The following is a 13,286-nucleotide window of genomic DNA, read 5'->3' as shown; positions in this document are numbered from 1 at the left end:
CAACTTCTGCCCGGGCTCTGATAACCCCATCTCCTCCCTTTGTCTCTCGGGTCCTGGGGGCTGTAGTGACTTTCTGCTATTGCATAAACTCTGGGCTGCCTCATCATTTCCTGTTTAGCGTCTCAAATCTTCCATCACCTGTGTAATCCACTCCCTAATTAAATTCCCTCAGTTTTAAATATTCGGAGTGGATTCTGTTTTCCTTGCTGGACCTAACTCTTACAAGTGCCCAGTGTCATGCTTGGCATATAAGGGGCGCTTAAATAGCTTGTAGTTATTGTAATTATGCTTAGATTAATGTTGTTAATACTTAGTTGTCCAAGACCTTTGAGAACATGGTAATCAATCTAAAAATGGCGGCCAGGATGGGAGCAAGGTGGCATAACAACCTGCCGTGTGCTTCTAAGGATGGGGGTGGCTGATGGACAATTACAGGGCATATTATTTACTGGGGCCTCTGACCCTCACCTCCGGAGCAGTGGCTGAGTGCTTTGACTTTATTTCCATAGTGCCTGACACAGCGCTGGCACAGAGCAATTCCTCAAAATAATGGTTATTAGACTGACTTAACATCTTTCCAGTCGTGTAGTCAGAACAGCATCTATTTATAAGTCAGGAGACCCCTGAGTTCAGCTTGCAGGATCTCACCTGTGTGTGCACTGAAATTTTACAAATTAGGAATATCTCAGGAGGTTCAGGATTAGGGTAAGATGAAAAAGCACCCATCTCAGGCGCAAAATTGAAAGATCTGCCAAGAAAACTCAGCAATCAAGATAAATAATGTTATAATGCAGAATTTTTTAAATGATAATTAATGCAAAAGCCCATGATGAACAAAATATCAAAATTTGAATAAAGACAGGATTAGTATTACTGATTTTTCCTTTTGCCTCAGGTTCCAACGCAGCTCGGCACACATAAGAGTCCCTGCTTCCTGTCACTCCTTCATTGCTGCTTCAGGAACCTGATGTCCCTGGGGTTAAGAGCCAAGTCTCCAGCACCAGCCACGCCCCTCCACCAAACACACACTGCTGTCTGTGGGCTCTGGAATAGGAACTGTGCCTGTCATGTTCCCTGCTGTAACTTCAGCACCTAAAACTGTGCCTGGCACAGACTAGGTACAAATAAACACTTGCCTAATGAATGAACGAAGAGTTCTCTCCTCTGCTTCCTGGAGGTTCCATCAGGGTCGCCAAGAAGATAATCTAAAAATGCACCTTTCTAAAAAAAAAAAAGTCCAAGTGCACTAGGAATCAAACAAACGTAAATTGAAACAGCAAAGTGTCACTTTTTGCAGCTAGAATTAGCAAAGCTTTAAGAGATTGACGATACCCGATATTGACATGGGTATCAAGAAAAAAGCATTCCTATGCCGTTACTGCTGGGACTGCAAATTAATACAGCGGTTCTGGAAAGCAATTTGGCAATACGTAACGAACACCCTTGAAAAGTACATTTCTTTTGACCCAGAAATCCCACTTCAAAGAATTTATTCGAAGGAAATAATTAGGCAAGTGCCAGAAGATGTATTTTCCAGGGTGTTCCATCACAGCATTGTAAATATAACAGCAAGAGATGGCAAACAGCTTAAAGATCCAGAAGTATTGGAGAAATATTAATAAATAAATAAAGGTATCATATGATGGAATGCTATGCAGTCATTTAAAATAATGATGTGGCCCTATATTTACTTAAGACAGAGGATTTGCATGATGTGTTACATGGGATAAAAGATTATAAAGCAATATGTACGTAGTGTAATCACCATTTCAAAGTATATACAGAAAGTCTGGAAGGCTAAATACTAATTGTGGTTATCTCTAGGTGGCAGAATATTAGATGCTTGTAAGTTTTTTAGACTTTATTTTTTTAGAGCAGTTTTAAGTTCACAGAGAAATTGGGGAGAAGGTACAGAGAGTTCCCGTATACTCCTACCCTGACACGTGCACAGCCTCCCCCATGAACAATATCCCCCACCAGAGTGGTACTTTCATTACCGTTGATGAATTACATTGATACAGCACAATCACCCAACATCCGCAGTTTACACTAGGGTTCACTCTTGCTGCTGTACATTCTATGAGTTTGGACAAATGTATAATGACATGTATCCTTCATTATAGTATGTACAGAGCATTTTTACTGCCCTAAAACCTCCTCTGCACTCTCCCTATTTATCCCTCCACACCCCAAACTCTAGAAACCACTGATCTTTTTACCATGTCCATAGTCTTGTCTTTTCCAGAATACCATGTAGTTAGAGTCAAAACTGTAAAACTCCTAGAAGATAACATAGGAGAAAACTTGGATGGCCTTGGATATGGTGAAGACCCATTAGGTACAACACCAACGGCACCCTCCATGAAAGAAGTAACTGGGGCCGGCCGGTGGCGCAGCGGTTAAGTTCGCCATTCTGCTTCAGTGGCCCAGGGTTGGCCGGTTCAGATCCCGGGTGCAGACGTGGCACCGCTTGTCAAGCCATGCTGTGGTAGGCATTCCACGTATAAAGTAGAGGAATATGGGCATGGATGTTAGCTCAGGGCCAGTCTTCCTCAGCAAAAAGAGGAGGATTGGCAGCAGATGTTAGCTCAGGGCTAATCTTCCTCAAAAAAAAAAAACAAGAAAAAAAAGAACATTTAAGCTGGACTTGATTAAAAGTGAATCTTCTGCTCTGCAAAAGATACTGTCAAGATAATGAGAAAAAAAGCCACAGGCTGGGAGAAAATATTTGCAAAAGAGACATCTGATAAAAGACTGTTATCCAAAATATACAAAGAACTCTTAAAACTCAACAATAAGAAAACAAACTATCCAACTTAAAAAAGTGGGTCAAAGACCTTAACAGATGCCTGACCAAAGAAGAAATGCAGATGAAAAATAAGCATATGAACAGATGTTCCACATGATATGTCATCAGAGAAATGCAAATTAAAACAACTAGTTACCATTACACATCTATTAGAATGGCCAAAATTCAGCTCACTGACACCACCAAATGCCAGTGAGGGTGTGAAGAAGCAGGAACATTCACCCGTTGCTGGTGGGAACATGAAATGGGACAGCCACTTTGGAAGACACTTCAGTGGTTTCTTACAAAACTAAACATACTCTTACCACATGACCCAGTAATCACGCTCCTTGGTATTTACCCAAAGGAGTTGAAAACTTATATCTACACAAAAACTTGCATGTTTTTGCAAGCAGTTTTTTTCCTAGTAGCTTTATTCATAATTGCCAAAACTTGGAATCAACCAAGATGTCCTTCAGTAGACGGACGGATAACAAACTGTGGCACTCCCGGACAATGGGCTGTTATTCAACTCTAAAAAGAAATGAGTTCTCAAGCCCTGAAAAGACGTGGAGGAACCTTGAAGGCTTATTACTCAGTGAAAAAAGACAATCTGAAAAGGGTACGTGCTATTGATTCCAACTATATGACATTCTGATTTTAATTTTTTAATCTTTCATTTCTCTGAATTCTGTAAGTTTTACACAAGGATCATCTATAATTTCTGTAATTCTAAAAAATGAAAGTACCCTATTCCGTGCTCTGTGTTTTGTTGAGTGACTTTCCCAGCAGACGATGGGCAAGCTGCAGTCCCCCTTGTGGCCCTCACCTGCGCTGGGGCTTCCTCACTCATCTGAACTAGGTCAGCAGACATTGTGCAGATCCTGCTCCCCGGGAAAGAACGTTTGTTCTCCCTCAGCCGATACCCCCTCACTCTCCAGAAAGTTCCTGAGGTTGGGCCACCATTCTTGTGCATCCAGATCACTCTTGCACCAAAGGTCCCAAATGTCACTTTTTTTCAATCAAAAGGCTGATCCTGTTCACTGACTGAAGATAAACCTTGCGGCCCCAAGCCTGTGTTGTCATTGGTGAAACAAGGGTAAGTATTTACCTTGCAGGTGGACTAAAAACAAAATCAGGGAAAGGACTCAGTGTATGTTAAGGGTATCAAGCAGGATAAGCTAGGTAACAAACAGCCCCAAATCTCTGGTTCGAAACAACAGTTTTTATTTCTTACTGTGCAACACATCTATAGTAAGTCAGCCGAGGCCTCACGCCACATGATCCTCGCACGGGGACTCAGGCTGATGGACTCCATCTCCATGTCTTCACTTCGCCAAAGCGGAGGGAAGAAAGCACAGCACCTATCGTTCTAGCTCTTAAAGTTCCCACCAGGAATGGTCCACGTCTCTTCACTCGCATCTCACTGGACAAAACAAGTGATGTGGCTGCCCCTGAATTCAAAGGGGATGGGGAAATGCAATCACACCATGCGTCTAGGAGGCTGAAAACCAGGAATATTAATGAATAACAAAAATAATTGCACAGTAGGTATTCAGAAACGTTTGTTTGAATAAGAGGAAGTACTCATTTCAAACCCAGCGCTGTGGCAGAAAGGCCTATGATGTATCGGGCACTGAGCTAGGTGAAATTTGCAGTGTGAATTTGAGTGATTTTGGCCAAAATGCATGTGCACACAACCGCACGTCCACCCATACCACTCCATACCCCTTACAGGCACACACACACACACACACACACACAGACAGCATGTACGCATCTACTACCACACGGACAACTTGCTCCCGGTCCCCCGCCCAGGGCCTGACCCAGGCCACGGGCTCCGTGGCAGTGAATTCAATCACTGTCACCACCAAGGCTGCTATTAAAACTTAGCTCTAACCATCCAGGAAATCAGTCACTGGGGTTGGCCCCTGCAGCCCTGGTTTCAGCCCAGCAGCTGTGCTTAATGTCTGCCCCACCCCCACTCCATCCACTCGGCTGATCCTTAACCCCAAACACCCATCTTCGTGCTGCTCTCACCCTCCTGCAGGGCCTGCGCTCACCAGCAGAAAGGCCGCCTAGACGTCAGGCAGGGAAGCCCCGCTCTCCGCCTGAGATACTCCTGCCCCATCATAAATCTCTGCACAAAATGGGACTGCTAACAGGGGTTGTGGACCCTGGGATCAGAGCTGCCAAAGGACTCCACAGAAATATTTATGGAGCACTAACTCCATCTCAGACCGTGTGCTAGGCACTAAGCCTACGGTGACAAAAAGAGATGTAGTGGCAGCTGAGGTGATACCTGAAGGATGAGTAGGAATTAAGGAGATGAAGAGGAGAGGGCAATAGGAACATCACGTGCAAAGGCCCTGTGGCAGGAGAAAGCATGGGCCATTCAAATAACTGGTAGAGGCTCAGATGGTTTCAACGCAAACAGTGAAGAGGTGGCTGTCCAGCCTGAGGCTGGAGGGGCTGGCAGATAGCAGACATGCAAGGCCTTGAAAGCCATGGCAAGACGTTGGCATTTATGGAACTTAAGCTAAGTGCAATGGAAGGCCAGTGCAGAGTTATAAGCAGGCAGTAATATGATCTCATTCACATTTTGAAAGACCACCCTGGCAGATGTGGGAAGAATAGATGGAAAGGGGACTATGTCAGGCAATGGGATGGCTAGGGGGACAACCCAAGCTGTGTGATGCTGGTGGTGACCATTGTTAGAAATTCATTGACGTTGTCCAGAGAAAGGGCAGAAACCAGGACCAAACAGGCCCAGGATGGGATTTACTCATTGGCCGGGGCCTTCCCCAGTGCGTAGAGATGCACAGCCAGGCTGTGTCTATGACCGTCTGGGGAACGGAGGTCCAGGCTGGGAGTACAAGGCAGACGGGACTTTAGGTCCATCAAGTAGGCAGCAAAGTCATGTCCCCAAGAATTTAGTAAATTTGGAGCAGGATCCAGGCAGCAGACGGAAATGAAAGGCCTGGGCTCTGCTTCCTGGGGAACAAGTTGCTGATAAGAAAAGAGCAAAAGTGAGTCAGGGCTCCAGCCACAGGGCCAGGAAACTAAGCCAGAAACTCAGGTCATCCAGTGTTCCCCTGAGGATAGCAAGCATCTCTTCATCTGATTGAGTGGGAGAGGCTGCCTGGAATTTCATGTTGAGCAGGATTCTGAAGCCAAGTTGAGAATTGGTAAGAAAGTGTTGAGATCTCTTAACATGCCTATGTGGGCACGGAAGGTGGGAACAGGTGGTTTATGTGCCATGAATCTCTCACCCCTGGGCCATGAATGTGTTCATCCAGTCTCTTGTGGTTGTGAGTGACTGAAACCCACTTCAAAATAGCTTCAGCAAAAAAAAAGGAACATATTGGCTCATACAACTGGGAAGTGATGGAGAACCGATCTGAAACACGGCAGAATTCAAGTGACGCTGTTGTCAGAACTCCGTCCTTCTCTCTCAGTCTCTCAACTTTGCTCATTTCTTCTTGGCTGTGTCCTCGGGCAGGCTGTCCCCTCCTGAGGGTGAGCAAGGTAGCCTATGACAGCCCCGGTCTATTCTGTCCTTAAGGCTCATATTCCAAAGAAGTCAGGGTCATCTTTCACGACACAGCCAGCAGATGTCCTAGCAAAGACTTTGATTGGCCTGGCCTGGGTCACATGCCCACCCCTTGGTGGGAGTGGCATCACCCCCTAAAAGCCATGAGGGTGGAGCAAGATATTTGTAGACAAAGGGATAGGTAGTTTCCTAAAAGAACAGAAACTGGGCGGACGATGAGAAGATGTATATCGCACAGAGTTTATGTCGCCAGCCCACAATGTCACATTTGTGGCAATGAGGCTAATTCCAGGCTCAGCCATTGAAAGTGCCCACGTGCTCCTCCCTCCACAATCCGCCTAGCCAGGGGAAGATCTGCAGGGCTCAGGCTGGCGGAGGCAGCAACTCACCGAAGCTTCGGGGCCCCCGAGTCAAAGTGGGGTACAGAGCTGAGGAGCTGCTGGAAAGAGTCTCTCCAAGAGTCAGACGAGAGAATCCAAGGATGTCGCCAAACCAAGGAGACTGGAAGCAGACACGGTGACGCCAGCTTGGAATAGGCACAGGAGAGGAGAAAGCAGAGGCCAGCAGGTAGAGGGAGGGAGCAGGTAGGCAGTCCTGGTGCCTCCTGAGGGAGGCGCCACTCTCCTGGCTGGCTTTTACCTCTCTGTCCTTCCTCCCGGTTGAGGCCAACCTCACTCCCGTCCCTAGAATTCTGTCTCTCGTGGCTTCTCCCAGGCGCTCTTCCATCCGTCTACCCGTCTCCAGGATCTTCAGCCTCTCCCACAGCACTGGCTCCTTTCTCTCAACATACAAAACAGATTCAAGTCTCTTTCATTATAAATAAATACATACATACACATGTACATACATACATAATAGCCTTGTCCCACCCCTGCTTTTCTTTTATCTACAGTAGCATCTCCGAGGTGTGTGAGATATGTGAAGCGTGTTCTACAGCAACGCTGCTCAAACTCTGCTCCAGAGACAGGTGCTGTCCACAAACTGGGTACCGACCTGTGATAGGTAAGAACAGAAATTGAGAGCGAACGTTTAGAAACCTTAATAACAATTTCACAGAGTAACTCTAGTAAATAAAGGAGGCCTGTATTTTGCATGTCTTTTTATTTCATTTTTCCAGTAATTCATTTTTATTGTATTTTCCAAAAGCATCAGTCTGCAACAGTTGAAAATTAAAAAGAAAAAAACAATACTGGTTGTCCTACATAGATGGTTTGAGAAGCGCTGTTCTGTAGAATTCTTGTTCTGTGATGTGTTCAATGTAAAACTAAAATTAGGATGGGTTACTTAAGAGTAAGTATGGGCATGGAAGTGGGTACAAAAGAAAAATTGTTTAAGTCCCATAATCCAAAAGAATCCGTGCATTCTTCTATGAGACTGACAAAGCACATCAATTTATCAAAGGCACTCCCTGCAGCATTATCCTGGGAGCTTAAGTTTGAAGAGAACCAGGTTGGCCTCGAGACCAACATCGACTAGTTTATTTTCCCAGTGTCGTTCCTGGCATTCAGGAGGTACTCAGTAAATATTGGTTTGAATAAACTCACAATACAGATTGGCTCCTGTTCCAGTTATCTATCTATCTATCTACCTATCTATCTATCCATATCTATCCATGCTGCATAATAAGCCACCTCAAAACTTAGTAGCTCAAAATAACAATGGATCATTCTCTCTCCCGTTTCTGCGGGTTGACTGCGCTCAGCCGGGCAGTTCTCACTTGGGGTCTCTGACGCAGTTGCAGTCACTTGATGGGGCTGGTACTATAGTCATCTGAAGGCTCAATGGGCAGGATGTTCAAGATGACTTCTTACCCCATATATCTGGCATCTCAGCTGGGATGGCTGGAAGAGATGGGGGATGGCTGAGCATCTCTCTCCACATGGCCTCTTCAGGTAGAGACCTTGGGCTTCCAGTCTCTGGATAACTGGACTTCTTGTACAGCAGATGGCTTCCCCCGTTGCAGGTGTTCCAAGAAAAAGGAAGCAGAAGGATGCAGTTCTCTTAAAGGCTTGCTAGGACCAGAACTGGCACAGCATTACTCCTTCCATATTCTGTTGGTTGAAACAGTCATGAGGCTAGTCACTCCAGCTCTCAGTGGGAGAGGAACAAATCATTTTCAGCCACCACTGCATCCCTGGCAATATTGCACCTTCTAAGTGACAAAGAGCAGAGAGAACAATTTTCGGGTTTTTAATTATAATTACCTTGTTGTTATCCCCACCATCATCACCACTTACTGTGTACCAGGCTTACGGTGCTTGGCACTTGAGAGAGAGAGGCAGAGAGAGAGGCAGAGAGAGAGATTGATAGATATTCCCATTTAATCCTCAAAACCCTTATTCTCATTGTATAGAAAGAGAAATTGAGGTTCAGAGAAATTCAATGATTTGTCCAAGGTCACATAGCAAGTAAATGACAGGAACAAGACACAAAGCCAAGTCTATACGTCTGCAGAACTCACAGCCTTGACCACTGACTTGTCCGCTGACCCTGCACCTCTGATCCGTCTCAATTATTCCTCACCCCAATACTGTTTGGTTCCTATTTCGCTCATCCCCAGAGGACTCACCTAGCCGCCCTGGCTTTCTATCGTGAAGCAAGTCTGCTAATAGCTCCTCCCCGAATTTTTTTTTTTTCAAATTAATGCCCTGTTCATCAGCAATGCATTGGGAATGACCTGGTGGCTCAAGAACTGCAAGTCATATTTCTGCAGGGAGCCCAAGAGGGGCTGCCAAAGGACCTCTCAGCCCCGCCAAGGGAGCATGTAATTAGAGTGAATCCACTCTTTGGCTTGGTTTCCTTCCCAAGCAGACGGGCTATTGAGCAATCCATTCTCCAGGCACTAATACATCACCTGGGAGCACCGGGCCATGATGGATGAGCTGGGCCATCAGCAGGGCCCACGATGGATGGGTGTCATTCATCACTGCGGGGAGCTGATGGAGCCATGAGTTACTCAGGCTGTGGCACCTTCCGCCGCCACTGGGGCCAGAGGCTGGGGGAGGGGAGTGTAGAGGTAAGAGGACTTCTCTGGGAGACGTGCCAGCAACCCTGGGCACATTCTGTCTGAGCCACTCCAAAGCAGGGAGATATTTCATGGAGTTTGCACCCGGGACAAGGAGCATATAAGGCAAGGAGAATGTAAGAGATAAGATTCCCGCTTTGGAGATGACACTTGCCTGGTATCTGTCTTGGTTCTGCCTTTTCCTTGCTGTGTAAGCTCGAGGAAGGCAATCATGTTACTGAAGCTCAGTTTCCTCATCTCATTCCAGAGGCTCCTTTGCAGTTCTCAGCCCCTCATAATTAAGCAGGGCCATGTGAAAAGTTCCAGCTAATGAAAGATACTTGCAGGTATAGCCTCTCCCTTCCCCTGCCATAGCGCCAAGAGGCCTCATGATTTCAGAGCTGCAGGATCAGAACAGCAGGATGGCTGATCACCTGGAAGACAGATGCCCTGGAGGGTGGCACAGACCCACAGCTGACTTTGAGTCAGCAAGAGATAAACCTTTGTTGGGTAAGTCATTGAGGTTGGGGGCTGTTTGTTACTGTAGCATAACCTAGCCTACCCTGACAAATACTCGACATCAGAGGTCAGCAAGGAGCCCAATAGCAAATATTCCAGGCCTTGTAGGCTGGATGGTCTCTGATATCCTTCTTTGCTTTGTTTTGTTTACAACTCTTGAAAAATGTAAGAACCATTGTCAGCTGTGGGCCTATAAGATCAGCCACAGGCTGGATTTGGCCTGTGGGCTCTAGTGCCAACCCCCTGCCCTACATCAAAAGGTTGCTGGGAGAATTCAATGAGATGGTAAGCAAAAGCATTTTTCACTGTTAGTATTTTTAACATTGGTAATAGCAATGGGTGGAGGCAGGTAAAAGTTTGAATCAAATCCATGGGGCCTGAGTCCTTGTTTCTGTTATGATGTGGGACAACTCTCAGGGTAAGGACCTGAAACATGCATTTTCTTGCCCAAATCCCATGGTTTTCAGGGACAAAATCATCTGGCCATTCCATGTAGCTCCCGAACCACTAATAACATTTGAATAGCCCAAATCCTCATTGCACCTGCCTGACATTAACTCCCTCCCCACCACATGCAGCCCAAACCAGCACTCCTACAGGCCCCGCAGCTGCAGGAGGCTCAGAGTTGCCTTGCTCACCCTGGGGTAGGCAGGTGTAGACCCCTGGTCTGGATGATGTTCACGCCCAGGGTCAAGATAAAACCCTCCCTCACATCTATGGCTTCAGACGCAGCTTCAGGGTTTCTATAGTTGTTGACAACCTACATTTATTGAGGGCTTGTTGGATACCAGAAACAATCCCATGACTGTGAGCCAGAGGTTGCATTATTCCCATCTTTCAGATGAGCAAACTGAGACTCAAAGAGGTGATAAAACTTGTGCAAGGCTACATGGTAAATAAGTGGCGACCAGGGGATGCAAACAGACCACCATTTGCTGACTCTAGGGTTCATTACTCTCCCTACCACACCACACTGCCTCTACAGAGGAAAGACTTAGCAACCGTGCACCAGAGAAACCTGCCCCAAGGAGGCACTGATTCTGAGAGCCAAGCCCACTTTGGGGAGGATGTGAGGGTTCAACTCTGATCATTACCTAGCCAGGCACAGTGGCCAGCATTTCTCCCACCCCGTACCCCTGACAGACATTGCTAATTGATTCTGACTCTGTTTCCCATTAAGGCCACACTCAAGTTTCTTCTCAACACGTGATCAATGGACCCATTACCAATGGATCAGGGTTGGGACACAAAGCTGAGCTAAACTGTGAGCATCTCGAAAGCAGGGATGTTTGATTCATTTCTGGATCTCTACCACCTGTGCAAAGCCTGGGACCAAGAGATGCTCACCCAGCATGGGACCTGGCAGCTTCCTGACTGCAAAATAAGGGCATATAGCCTTCTTCTTGGGACCCTGGGATGGGGAGAATGTGGTCACACCTGTGGTGACTTGGAAAGTTGGTAACTCATTACACACATCTAAGACCATTATGGATAAGCATGTTCCTCCTGTAAATGGCACCACAATCCATCCAGGTGCTCAAACTGGCAACAAAAATCCTCCCTTCCCCGTCCCTAACCTCATCCAACCCCTCAGGAAGTCCTGTTGACCCAAACTCCCAAACACACCTGAGATCCAGCCACTCTCTCCGTCTCCTCCACCTCCACCACAGCCCACCACCATCCTCTCTTCCAGAACAATTGCAGCAGCCTTCTCGCCGGTCTCCCTGCCTTTCGTCTCGCCCCTCTCCAATCTGTCCTCCACGTTGTAGTCATAGGGATCTTTGCAAAACAAAAATAAAACTATGTTATTACCCAAAATGCTTCTCATTGTTCTTAACAGAAATGCTGGTGCCCTCTCACCACCTGCAAGGCCCTGTATATTCTGAGCCATGCCCACTCCACCCATCTCATGGGGAGCCACTCTCCCCCTTTCCCACCCAACACACTGGTCCCCTCTCGGTTTCTACAACACACCAAGCCCTTCCCACCTTGGGGTTTCTGCCAGTGCCTGGAATGACCTTTCTTCATTCTCCATGGCCAGCCCCCAGGAGGTCCTTAGAGAAGGCTTCACTGACCTCTCTATCTAAAGGATTCTTCTCACCCCGCCTTGAAACTCATCACCATGTTTATTTCCTTCTCAGCTCTTACCACAAGTGAAATATCTTGGCAGTTTCTCTCTTTGTTTCTTTATTACCCCTACTAGGCTGTGAGCTCCATGAGGACAGAGTCTGTGTCTATCCACATCACAACAGTGTCCCCACCACTCAGCGTAGTGCCTGCCACATAGTAGAAGCTCAATAAACGTTTGTTGAGCGCATAATACATAGCAAGAGCACCTCCCACCAGGGTCCAGAAGTTCCCTGTGCCCCCAGTAACATAACCTCATCCCACCACACTCACTGCCCAGCGAGTCACATGCTCTCAACACATAGCTCCGCCAGGCCACTGTCACTTTTAGCTGCAGCTCTCTCTCCACGCTGACTCCTGAGAAAGCTGCAGAAGCAGAGAAAGTGTCCTCCATGCCTTTGTGTCCTCTAGGCCCAGGACAGTGCCTGCACTGGGCAGGTGCACTGGAAAGGTTGATGATGATGCAAAACTCCACTTCAAAACAGTATCGCAGACAGGTGGAGGGGCCGGCAGAAACCCGCTGGAGTCATCTCAGAGTCACATGAAGGATCTTCGAGAAATCAAGGAGAATGTTCACAAGGCCAGAAGATAAATAATGTATTGATTTTTCAAGAAAAGGAGACAGTCAGAGTCAATCCCAAGAAAAATTCTAGACGTTCTTATTAACTGGTCAGTTGGCAACTAATTTACAAAAAATGAGGCAATTACCAAGATCTAATGTCCATCCCCAGAGAATGTAAGGTGAAATTATTCTAATTTCCTTTTTGACAAGGTGCCCGTACTTGGGACTGATAATATCTGTATTTTAGACAAGTGTTCATTCAACAAATATGTATGGAGGGGCCACCATATGCAGACTTTGTGCAGACCCTGCAGATGCAGCATGAATAAAACAGGCAGACCCCACATCCTGGTGGGACCTTCACGAGGTGTGAGGCCCAGCCAGCACACAGCTGGGTGACACATACAGTACGATCCATGGCGATGAGCTCATGGAGAAAAACCAAAGCAAGCCAGGGAGATAGGCTGCCTGGGAGGGAGGTCAGTGCATCTGGTGGGGTCGAAAGACCTTGCACAGAGGACGTCTTGGTCAAGACTGCAGGAGGTGGGGGAGGGAGCCACACAGGAACCTGGGCCTTGAGCCTCCCAGGCGGAGGAAACAGCAGGTGCTTGGCCAAGGCCTGCGCTAGGCTGCGTAAGGAACAGCAGGCCTGATTGGCTGAAGCAGAGACAGCGAGATGGAAGCGGGAGGAGAGGAAGGTGAGGGAGGGAGGGGCAGGAGGGCCTTGTGA

Source organism: Equus przewalskii, chromosome 21 (genome assembly GCF_037783145.1).
Source record: "Equus przewalskii isolate Varuska chromosome 21, EquPr2, whole genome shotgun sequence".
NCBI lineage: Eukaryota > Metazoa > Chordata > Mammalia > Perissodactyla > Equidae > Equus > Equus przewalskii.
This window is presented reverse-complemented; position numbering follows the sequence as displayed.